Consider the following 9,608-nt stretch of genomic DNA (forward strand, 5'->3'; position numbering starts at 1 on the left):
TTTTTTGCTAATTTGTCATATTTAAATGTTTCGAATCATCCAACTAGTTTTGATATAAGATAAAGACAACATGAGTAACACAAAACACAGCTTTTAAATGCTCATTTTTTAATATAAAAGATTTAATCAAAAGCTATATCACTCATGAAGAAAGTAATCATTTACTAAACCTAATAAATGGTTGTGCCTGTCAATCAAGTGTTTATGATAACTTGCGATGAGTCTTGTACATCCCTGTGGAGGAATTTTGGCCCCATTCGTCTTTGCAGAATCGTTTTAATACGGCTACATTGGTTTTCAAGCATGAACTGCCTGTTTAAGGTCTTGCCACAGCAACTCAATGGGGTTCAAGTCAGTACTTTGACTTGGCCACTCCAAAACCTTCATTTGGTTTCTTTTGAGCCATTCAGAGGTGGACTTGCTTTAGTGCTTTGGATCATTGTCCTGCTATGTAATCCAACGGCACTTGATAGTTCCATCAGTTATGACAAGTCGTCCAGGTTCTGCAGAAGCAAAACAGCCCCAGACCATCGCACTACCACCACCATGTTTCACTGTTGGTATGATGTTCTTATGGTGGAATGCAGTGTTAGCTTCACTCCAGAGGTAATGGGACCCATGTCTTCCAAAAAGTTCCACCTTTAACTCATCGATCCAAAGAATATTATCCCAAAAGTCTTGGGAGTCTAGATGTTTTTTTGGAAAACGCCTGACAAGCCTTTGTGTTCTTTTTGGCCAGCAGTGATTTGCTCCTTGCAGCTCTCCCATGGACGCCATTTTTCTCAGCGTCTTTCTTATTGTGAAATCATGTACAGTGACCTTCAGTGAGGCAAGTGCGGCCTGCCGTTCATTAGATGTTTGTCTGGGTTCGTTTGTGACCTCACAGATGAGTCGTCGATGTGCTCTTGGTGAAATTTTGGTAGGTTGGCCACTCCTAGGAAGGTTTACCACTGTTCCAAGCTTTCTCCATTTCTTGATAACAGCTCTCACTGTCCCAGAGCTTTAGTCATGGCTTTGTAACCCTTACCAGACTGGTAGATGACTTTCAGTGACTGTCAAATACTGTTTTTGGTACTGTGATTTTAAGTCTGATATATGTAAATGAGTTCTGTTCTGATTGGCTGTCCTGTATTGTGCCTCATTCAAAAAGCACCCAGACAAAGCTGAAATACTCCTTGTAATTTTACTGTGAATGGGTGGGGCTAAACTGCTGCAGGCTGAATTTTTGTAAATGAGTTAGTTCTTGTGACATCATTAAAATGGTGAACTCAAACGGGCTGATTTTACAGTTTAGTTTACGTATATGGACTGGAGAGTAAATAAAGCATTTTGAAACAATGTTTATTGTTTATGGTTTAAAAACTCTTTTATTTAAACAAATAGAAGAAAATTCAGTTTTCAAGGCATATGGGCTGTTTAATGATTTACTTAGCCAAACATTAATTTGAAGATCTGAAAATGAGAAGCAGTTATAAAGATCTTAAACAACAGTTTAGTTCTTTAAACAGCCTTTATTGTTAATACACACAGGAGTATAACAGCCTTGTATTCTTAACAGGTACTTTTAGCAAATTAAGAATCTACAAGGTGTTAACATGCAGAATCAGTGATTACAGTTCTGTTTACATTCACAACAATAAACCTTCAAACATGCTACACAAATACAATAAACACATCAGTGATCAGTGCTATGAATCAGTGATTAATACTATGAACCAATGATCAGTACTGTGAACCAGTGATCAATACTGTGAACCAATGAATGTGAGTGAAGACGAATGTGAGTGAAGACGAGTAGGTGTTTCTTCTGTTTCCCAGAAAAAGAACCTCAGCCAGACTGAACTAAAGCTGCTACTTTTCAATAAACATATTCCAACACTCATTAATATTCATATTGCCAACTGTCTCATTGGCCTGTTCACACATTTTGAGTGACATTTGTGATGTTCACACTAAGACAGGAAATATTTGACATATATTGATTTAACTCTTATTTGTAGTAATAGAGAAGGTGTGCAGGCAATAGAAGGTACAATACTACCAATACGATCACTGCTACTACTAATAACAATAATAACAATAATGTTAATAAAAGTCACACATGCTGTGAGAGGTTGTAGTTATTAAGAGCTTTTTGTTAGTTAGCTGCAGTAATATGGGTTCTATACACACAGAAAGTAATAAGAGTATCAGTAAGTGTGTAACACTTTAAAAGGACTCAGACTGATTAGACATTTAGGCCTCAGTATGTTGTACATGTCCAATACTATTAACAGGGGTGCAAACAGGTAAAGGGTAAAAAAAAGGTGAGAACATTGTGTGAAAACCTGCCACTACTAGCGGGGCCTGGGGGCAGCGCCCTCCCCCCGGAAAAAAGATTTCAAAGATATTAGCTTTATGTGCTCATTTATTTTCATTCCAACTAATTCTAACAGCCATTATATATAACTGATCACACTGAGTGAGATTTTTGGAGGGTGAACATTATTCTATTTGTTGGTGAGGAGCTGCACCTCCAGAAGCAGCTCAGACTGAGCTCTGGAGATCTGATCTTTCAGCTCCTGAATGAGGTGGTGAAGCTCTCCGCTCTCCTTTAGCTTTTACAGAGTGGAGAGTGAGGAGCGCAGGATATTCTACACAGACCTTCTGACCGTTTGTTCATTTTACAGTTTAGATGTGAAAAAACTGTGTCTGAATGTTTCATGTTGTGTTTATTTTTATATCTGGATCGGTGTGTAAAGGCATTTAGATCTACAGCTCAGTGATCCATCTACAGCCAACTCAGAGTTCTATCACACAATCAATAACTGATCACTTTTAAACAGTCAGAGCTGCTGCTGGCTGATCATCATTGGTTCACTCCTACAAGTCCACTTCTGTACGAACTCTGCACTGAGTGTGTGTTAGTGAGCTGTGAGCTCTGTGAGAAACTCATCCACACTTCTATCAGGAGCTGAAGGGTGAACATGCTGCCGTATAGCTGCTGCAGACGCTCTGAAATCAGATGAAGATGAAATCAGACACAGCTGAGCTGCTGCTAGTCGGGGTGTCAGTGTGTCGGGGTCTTTACGGTGTTTCTACACTGGCTGTGTGTGTGTTGTGTGTGAGAGACTGAGATCTACCAGACAGTCTCTGTTCTTTACAGTGGAACACCATGAAAAGGGGATTCACTAAAGGAAACATTTACAGATATAATCAATATCATCAATATCAATATCACACAGTCAGAAACCTGTTAGCTGATGCTGACACAATACTTCAACAATACTTAAGCTTTAAGTCCTGACTGGACTACGAAACAATGCACTCCTAAATCCGGGAACTGTATTTATAGAAACAAGAAGAAGAGACAACTTGTTACAATATTGACAGATAACCAAACACAGTTTTACATATGAGAAATATTTTTGTGATAATGTTCAGAATTCCATGTGCAAGTTTCCTCGGTTCAGCCCGACATCCAGCTCTCTGTAGCTACTAAACATCATCTACGAGTTGTAAAAGGTTGGGGACCCCTGTAACAGACCATAAAGGGAATTATCTAAACATTTCCAGATCAAACAACATTATAAACTCAGAAAACCTGTTATCTGATGCTGATCACACACTGCAGATCATTCATCCAGATATTAGTCCTATCCCAATGTTTAAGCCTATGTTGAGCTCTGTCTTTATCTATATTACAGAATTTGGAGTGTTGAGGATCTGATTGTAGTTGTGGTGATGAAGCTCCTCATACGAGTTCTAGAACGTTATATAAAAGAGAGAAGACGTTCTATAAACTGGGTTTCTTTAGGCTCTCAGCTCTGCAGAGATCAGTGTTCTCCATCTTCTACCTCTCTGAATTCAGCTGATGAAGAACTTGTTAATGAGCTGATCAGGTGAATCAGGTGTGTTTAATAAGGAGGAACACTAAACTCTGCAGAGCTGTGGTCTGGAAGGAACCTAGTTTGATTCCTCTGTTCTGAACCATTGAACCTTTATGCAGAGTGTAGCCTGAACTCAGTTCTGCTCAGATCAGGATTCACTCTGAATGTTCAATACAGCATTAAAGACACTGTACGTGCTCGGTGTACTCACCCAGGCTTCTGTTTAGTGTCCTGGCTTTGTTTGGTAGATAGCCTTTTGCCTTGGTCTGGGTCACTGTAAGTACAAGAACAAGAGAAAGAGATGGAGAATTGTATTATATATTTAGAAACTTGTCATTCTTTGATGTACAATATGAAACTTTACCTAAAACCTAAAACGCTAGGGAACTCCAATCTATTTTTTTTCTAAGTTGATTAATCTTGCTCTTGTGGGCCATAATATTCATGTATAAGGCACGTCCTGTGAATTACTTTCCAATTTTCAAAACATAGCCAGTATGTTTCACCCACATTCTCCTCTGTCAGTGTCAGCTGGGCAGTCATAATCTTGGGCAGATTGTATGTAAATAGTATCCTCACCAATCACAAGGCTGATATGGTTTGTCCCACCAAGCCACCTTAAACACTGTGTCACCCCATGGTCTCAGTCTGTCTGTGCTACAGTTAAAGAAGTGTTTTTTTTCTTTTCAATCAAAATTTGTTAGATGTTTAATATTAGATGTTGCATGTTTAATACAACACTCCGTTTCAGTATTATTTAAACTTTTTAAGCTGTGTGATTTAACCCATGGTTAAACCCGTTTGGGTTGGACCTGATGGAATTTCATAATCAGGCAGAATTTCAGATTGGCCGCTTGCCGTGTAACGTGAGAGGGGAAACAACGTCTGTTTAACTGCCCAAATGAGCTCAGATTGAGCAGTCGGACGATCAGATAGATTTCTGATGTCAGAAATCTTGGTCACTTGTATCACAATTTGGCCAGCCTCATGAACAGATTTCTCAAAGAAGCTCCCAGAAGCACACACAAACAACCACAACCACCTCCCCTACATGGAGGCAAAAAGTCAATACCATGCATTAGCAGAATAAAATAAAGGAAGAACCTCTTTGTGAGGGTTCATCGTCTTTTCATTAAAAAAATAGAAATTTCTGTTCTGTTAAAAGAATTCTGAAATCAACAAACTCAACAATAGTACTATTAATAGAAATTTCAGTTTGATTATTATTGATTAATAAAGCTGTTCAGGCTGAAATGTTCCTGTAAGTCCTGTGATAGATACAGGTAGGCAGTGGTAGCAAGTTGTGAGTTATTCTACTCTTATTTCTTGCAGTGAAATCCCTGAAAACAGTCTGGACTGAACTAAACCTGACACTGGACACAGATGCATCTTGTCTTCCTTTTGCACAATTCAGAACAGCGTGTCATGGCATTCTTGGTGATAGCACTTTGAGGCCCATGTTTTCCAAAATTGTAGTGGATTTCAGAGGGGGGTGTTGACCTGGTCCCTTCTCTTGAGAACAGTGGTGAGACTTGGCTGTTCCCAAGTGCGCTTTTGCCCAGTATGGATCAGTGCCTGAGCAATTGATGCTTTAAAAGACAGCAGATCACAAGCAGGTGTGTTTTTCATCTGGTGAAATCGCCATGCGTCCACACGTACCACATCCAGGAAGTGGTAGAAAATTTGCATATACCACCATTTCTTCTTTCTTCTGTGTGGATACACTGCAGTACACTGATCCACCAGATCCACTCCCCCATGTGACTGTTGTAAAAGCCAACTGCAAATGGACGAAGTATTTGGATCACAGCAGGCTCTTTTTTACTTCAGCTTTGTGCAACATCCTGAGGATGTTTACCAGCACGTGTCTAGGCCACATGAATGATGGACCTATCAAGCCATCTTGTTACAGTTAAATTCTCATTGGTTGTCACGACAGAGGACGCTCCTGTTCTTTTAGCTCATCAAGGGTCTTGAGCTTACTTGTAGCTCCTTTTAGGTGGTTGACTCTGCAAGTGCCTGTAGCCTCAATTCCCTGACCATGCAGTGTTTCAGGAAAGGGTATCATGCAGAACAAACATGTCAAAAAAAAAACTTTGTGGTTGTTGTCTTTGATGTCATCACAGAGGTGAAGCACAACTTCAGCAGCCATTCCCAGGTCATCTGTATCACCTGTTCGGCCACTGTCCCCATGTTATAGCTCAAGCCTGTACAAGGAACCAGATGTGCCAGCTCTGACCCATACTTTGAAACCCCATAGCTTAGGTTTCTTGGGTGTGCATTGTTTGGTGGAGTGCTTGCTTTTGAATGGGATGATTTGCTTATCAGCTACGTGGAATCCTTCAGGCTTTACAGCAGCAATGAAGCGTGCCTGTAATCTCATCTATCATTGTATCTGGAAACACTGGAGAATAACTCTGTTGGTTCCTATCCCTGTGCTTTCACCTCAAAATTCTCCATGAACAGGAGTGGAACCCCTTGCTAATCATTATACTTGCATCTCCAGATTCTGTTCCTGCCTCAGCTGCCTCATCTGCTTGCTTTGGCAACAATTATTTACACCTCCTTCATTTCCTTCCTTGCTCCCTTCCTCATTTTCTTCTTCACTCTCTTTCTCACTCTGTTTCTTGTTGCCTTCCTCACTCCCTGTCTCAGAACAAGACTCTGCCAAAATTGGCTCATATTCCCCATTACTGCTGTCACTGTCACTGCCAGTGCTCTCTGACCCACTACCTTCTGGAATCTCCTCAATCCTCTCATAATGTGATATGGATGATATACACTGCCCTGGTTGAAAAATAATACATATAATGCACTACCAAAAACATTTTCTGAAATGATCTCTTTAGGCAATAAAAGTCATTTTTGTAGAGTTTAAAAAGCATTTTTGTTTGATTTTCAAATTATGAAAGTATTAACTTAAAAAAAATATCATTTTGCACACATGTACTACTATTATTTGTATACACAAGTTAAAAAATCTATGACATGTACATTGTTCAATTTATAGCCATTGTTGCTTAATGTCCACATATGTGGACGGTTGGTTTCTGAGGCATAAAACCCTCATATCATATGTCAGGGAAAACTAGTTTTAATAAATGTAATTGTGTTCATTAGGGTCTGTTTTTACCTTTTCTTTACCTATTGAGTAGAAAGTTTGAACAAATATACCAGAGACACTGGCTGCATTCTGGATACTGTCATCCACCTTGAATACCAAGCCTCAGCACTAATGAATAAAATGGAATTCATGAAAATGTGTTTTGTAACATTGGAGCAATGGCCCTTATGATTGTAGCCTCTAGTGGTTTGGAGGATACAACACATTGCATATACACCGATTAGGCGTAACATTATGAGCACCGTTTCTATGCTCATTGTCCATTTTATCAGCTCCACTTACTATATAGGTGCACTTTGTGGTTCTACAGTTACAGACTGTAGACCATCTGTTTCTCTGCATACTTTGTTAGCCCCCTTTTACCCTGTTCTTCAGTGGTCAGGACCCCCATGGACCCCCACAAAGCAGGTACTATTTGGGTGGTGGATCATTCTCAGCACTGCAGTAACACTGACGTGGTGGTGGTGTGTTAGTGTGTGTTGCGCTGGTCTTAGTGGATCAGACACAGCATCAATAAAGGCACTGTGCATGCGTTGGTGTACTCACCCAGTCTTCGCCAAAGAATCAGATCTCTTTTTGAAGGTCTCTTCTATGCGTCCAGTCTGCTTACTAATTTGGTCACTGTAATTAAACGAAAGAGAGAAAGAGGTTAGGAAATTTCTTCTACATTTTCAAACACTTGAATTCACTAAACAATCCCAATTAGACTTAATTAACATCACACTAAACTCTGCAGAGCTGTGGTCTGGAAGGAACCCAGTTTGATTCCTCTGTTCTGAACCATTGAACCTTTATGAGTCGTGTAGCCTGAACTCAGTTCACTTCAGCTCAGGATTCACTCTGAACGTTCAGTACAGCATTAAAGACGCTGTGCATGTGTTGGTGTACTCACACAGTCTTCTCCAAAGAATCAAATCTCTCTTTGAGGGTCTCTTCTGTGCACTTAATCTGCTCACTGTTCTGGATACTGTAATTAAAGGAATGAGAGAAAGAGGTTAGGAAATATCTTTCACATTTTCAAACACTTGATATTTCTTAGTATAAAGTGTAAAATTTGAATTTACTAAAGAATCAACAGTTAAACTTACTCAACATCACACAGTCAGAACCCTGTTATCTGATGCTGATCACACACTGCAGAACATTCATCCAGGTTTCAGTCCTGATTTTAGTCCTGTGCTAATGTTAAAGCTCATGTTGAGCTCTGTCTTTATCTGTATTACAGAATTTGGGGTGTTGAGGATTTGATTGTAGTTGTGGTGATGAAGCTCCTCATACAAGTTCTAGAACGTTGCGTCAAAGAGAGAAGATGTTCTGTAAACTAGGTGTAGCACAGCATGTGCTACCCCAGGCTCAAGGAAGACGCTTGAGGCAGGATTAATTTCTCTGCATACTTTGTAAGCCCCCTTTTACCCTGTTCTTCAGTGGTCAGGACCCCCATGGACCCTCACAGAGCAGGTACTATTTGGGTGGTGGATCATTCTCAGCACTGCAGTAACACTGGCTGTGTTTATATGCAAAGATTTTTGCCAATCCGATTGAATACAATCCGATTACAGATTCAGACTGAGGTGTTTATATGCTCACTGTATTCAACAATCTGATGGAAAATCTTTGTTTACATGGTCACTACAAGTATGGTGCAGATGCATGGAGAACCACTTAGAGTAAACGTTACCATGACAGCAAACATCACGTGAGGTCCAGTCAGAGTGAGATGAGCAGCAGTGAGCAGTGCTTGTGTTTTTAATGTCTTTGAAATGATGTCAGACTCAGGAAAACGTCCTTCACATGTCCTTTTTAAAGAAGGCCGAGAGGAAGACGTCGTGCTCTGAGACACATAAGCTGGACGTCCGTCCCACCGCCGTCTTTTAAAGATCAGAGCATAAACTTCGTCTCCTCTGCCGACCTGTTTCTGCTGCGCCATGCTAAACAGTATAAACTTTTGCCAGAGCCGGTTTATTAGTTCTGTGCTTTTGCTATGATGCGACGCACATGTGCAGAACGTACTTACACGTTCCGATTGGAATGTAATCAGATTCAGGTGTTTTCATGGCTATTATTCTTTTATGTAACAGAATATTTACAGGATTACCCACCTCGTTCAAGTAGATAGAAATTGTATTCCGAATGGCCTCAATCAGACTAGACTATTCCGATTGAGGTGTTTACATGGACGTATTCTATTCCGATTGAGCTATTAGTCAGATTATTAATGGATTATTAGGTTGCATGTAAACGTGGCTACTGACGTGGTGGTGATGGTGGTGGTGGTGGTGGTGGTGTGTTAGTGTGTGTTGCGCTGGTCTGACTGGATCGGACACAACAGCAATAAAGGTGCTTTGCGTGTGTTGGTGTACTCACCCCATCTTCTCCAAAGAATCAAATCTCTCTTTGAGGGTCTCTTCTATGCGCCTAATCTGCTCACAATTCTTCTCACTGTAATTAAAGGAACGAGAGAAAGAGGTTAGGAAATGTCTTTCACATTTTCAAAGACTTGATATTTCTTAGTATAAAGTGTAAAATTTGAATTCACTAAAGAATCAACAGTTAAACTTAATCAACATCACATAGTCAGAAACCTGTTATCTGATTCTGATCACACACTGCAGATC

The sequence above is a fragment of the Colossoma macropomum genome, unplaced genomic scaffold (genome assembly GCF_904425465.1).
Source record: "Colossoma macropomum unplaced genomic scaffold, Colossoma_macropomum, whole genome shotgun sequence".
In the NCBI taxonomy this organism is placed as follows: Eukaryota; Metazoa; Chordata; class Actinopteri; order Characiformes; family Serrasalmidae; genus Colossoma; species Colossoma macropomum.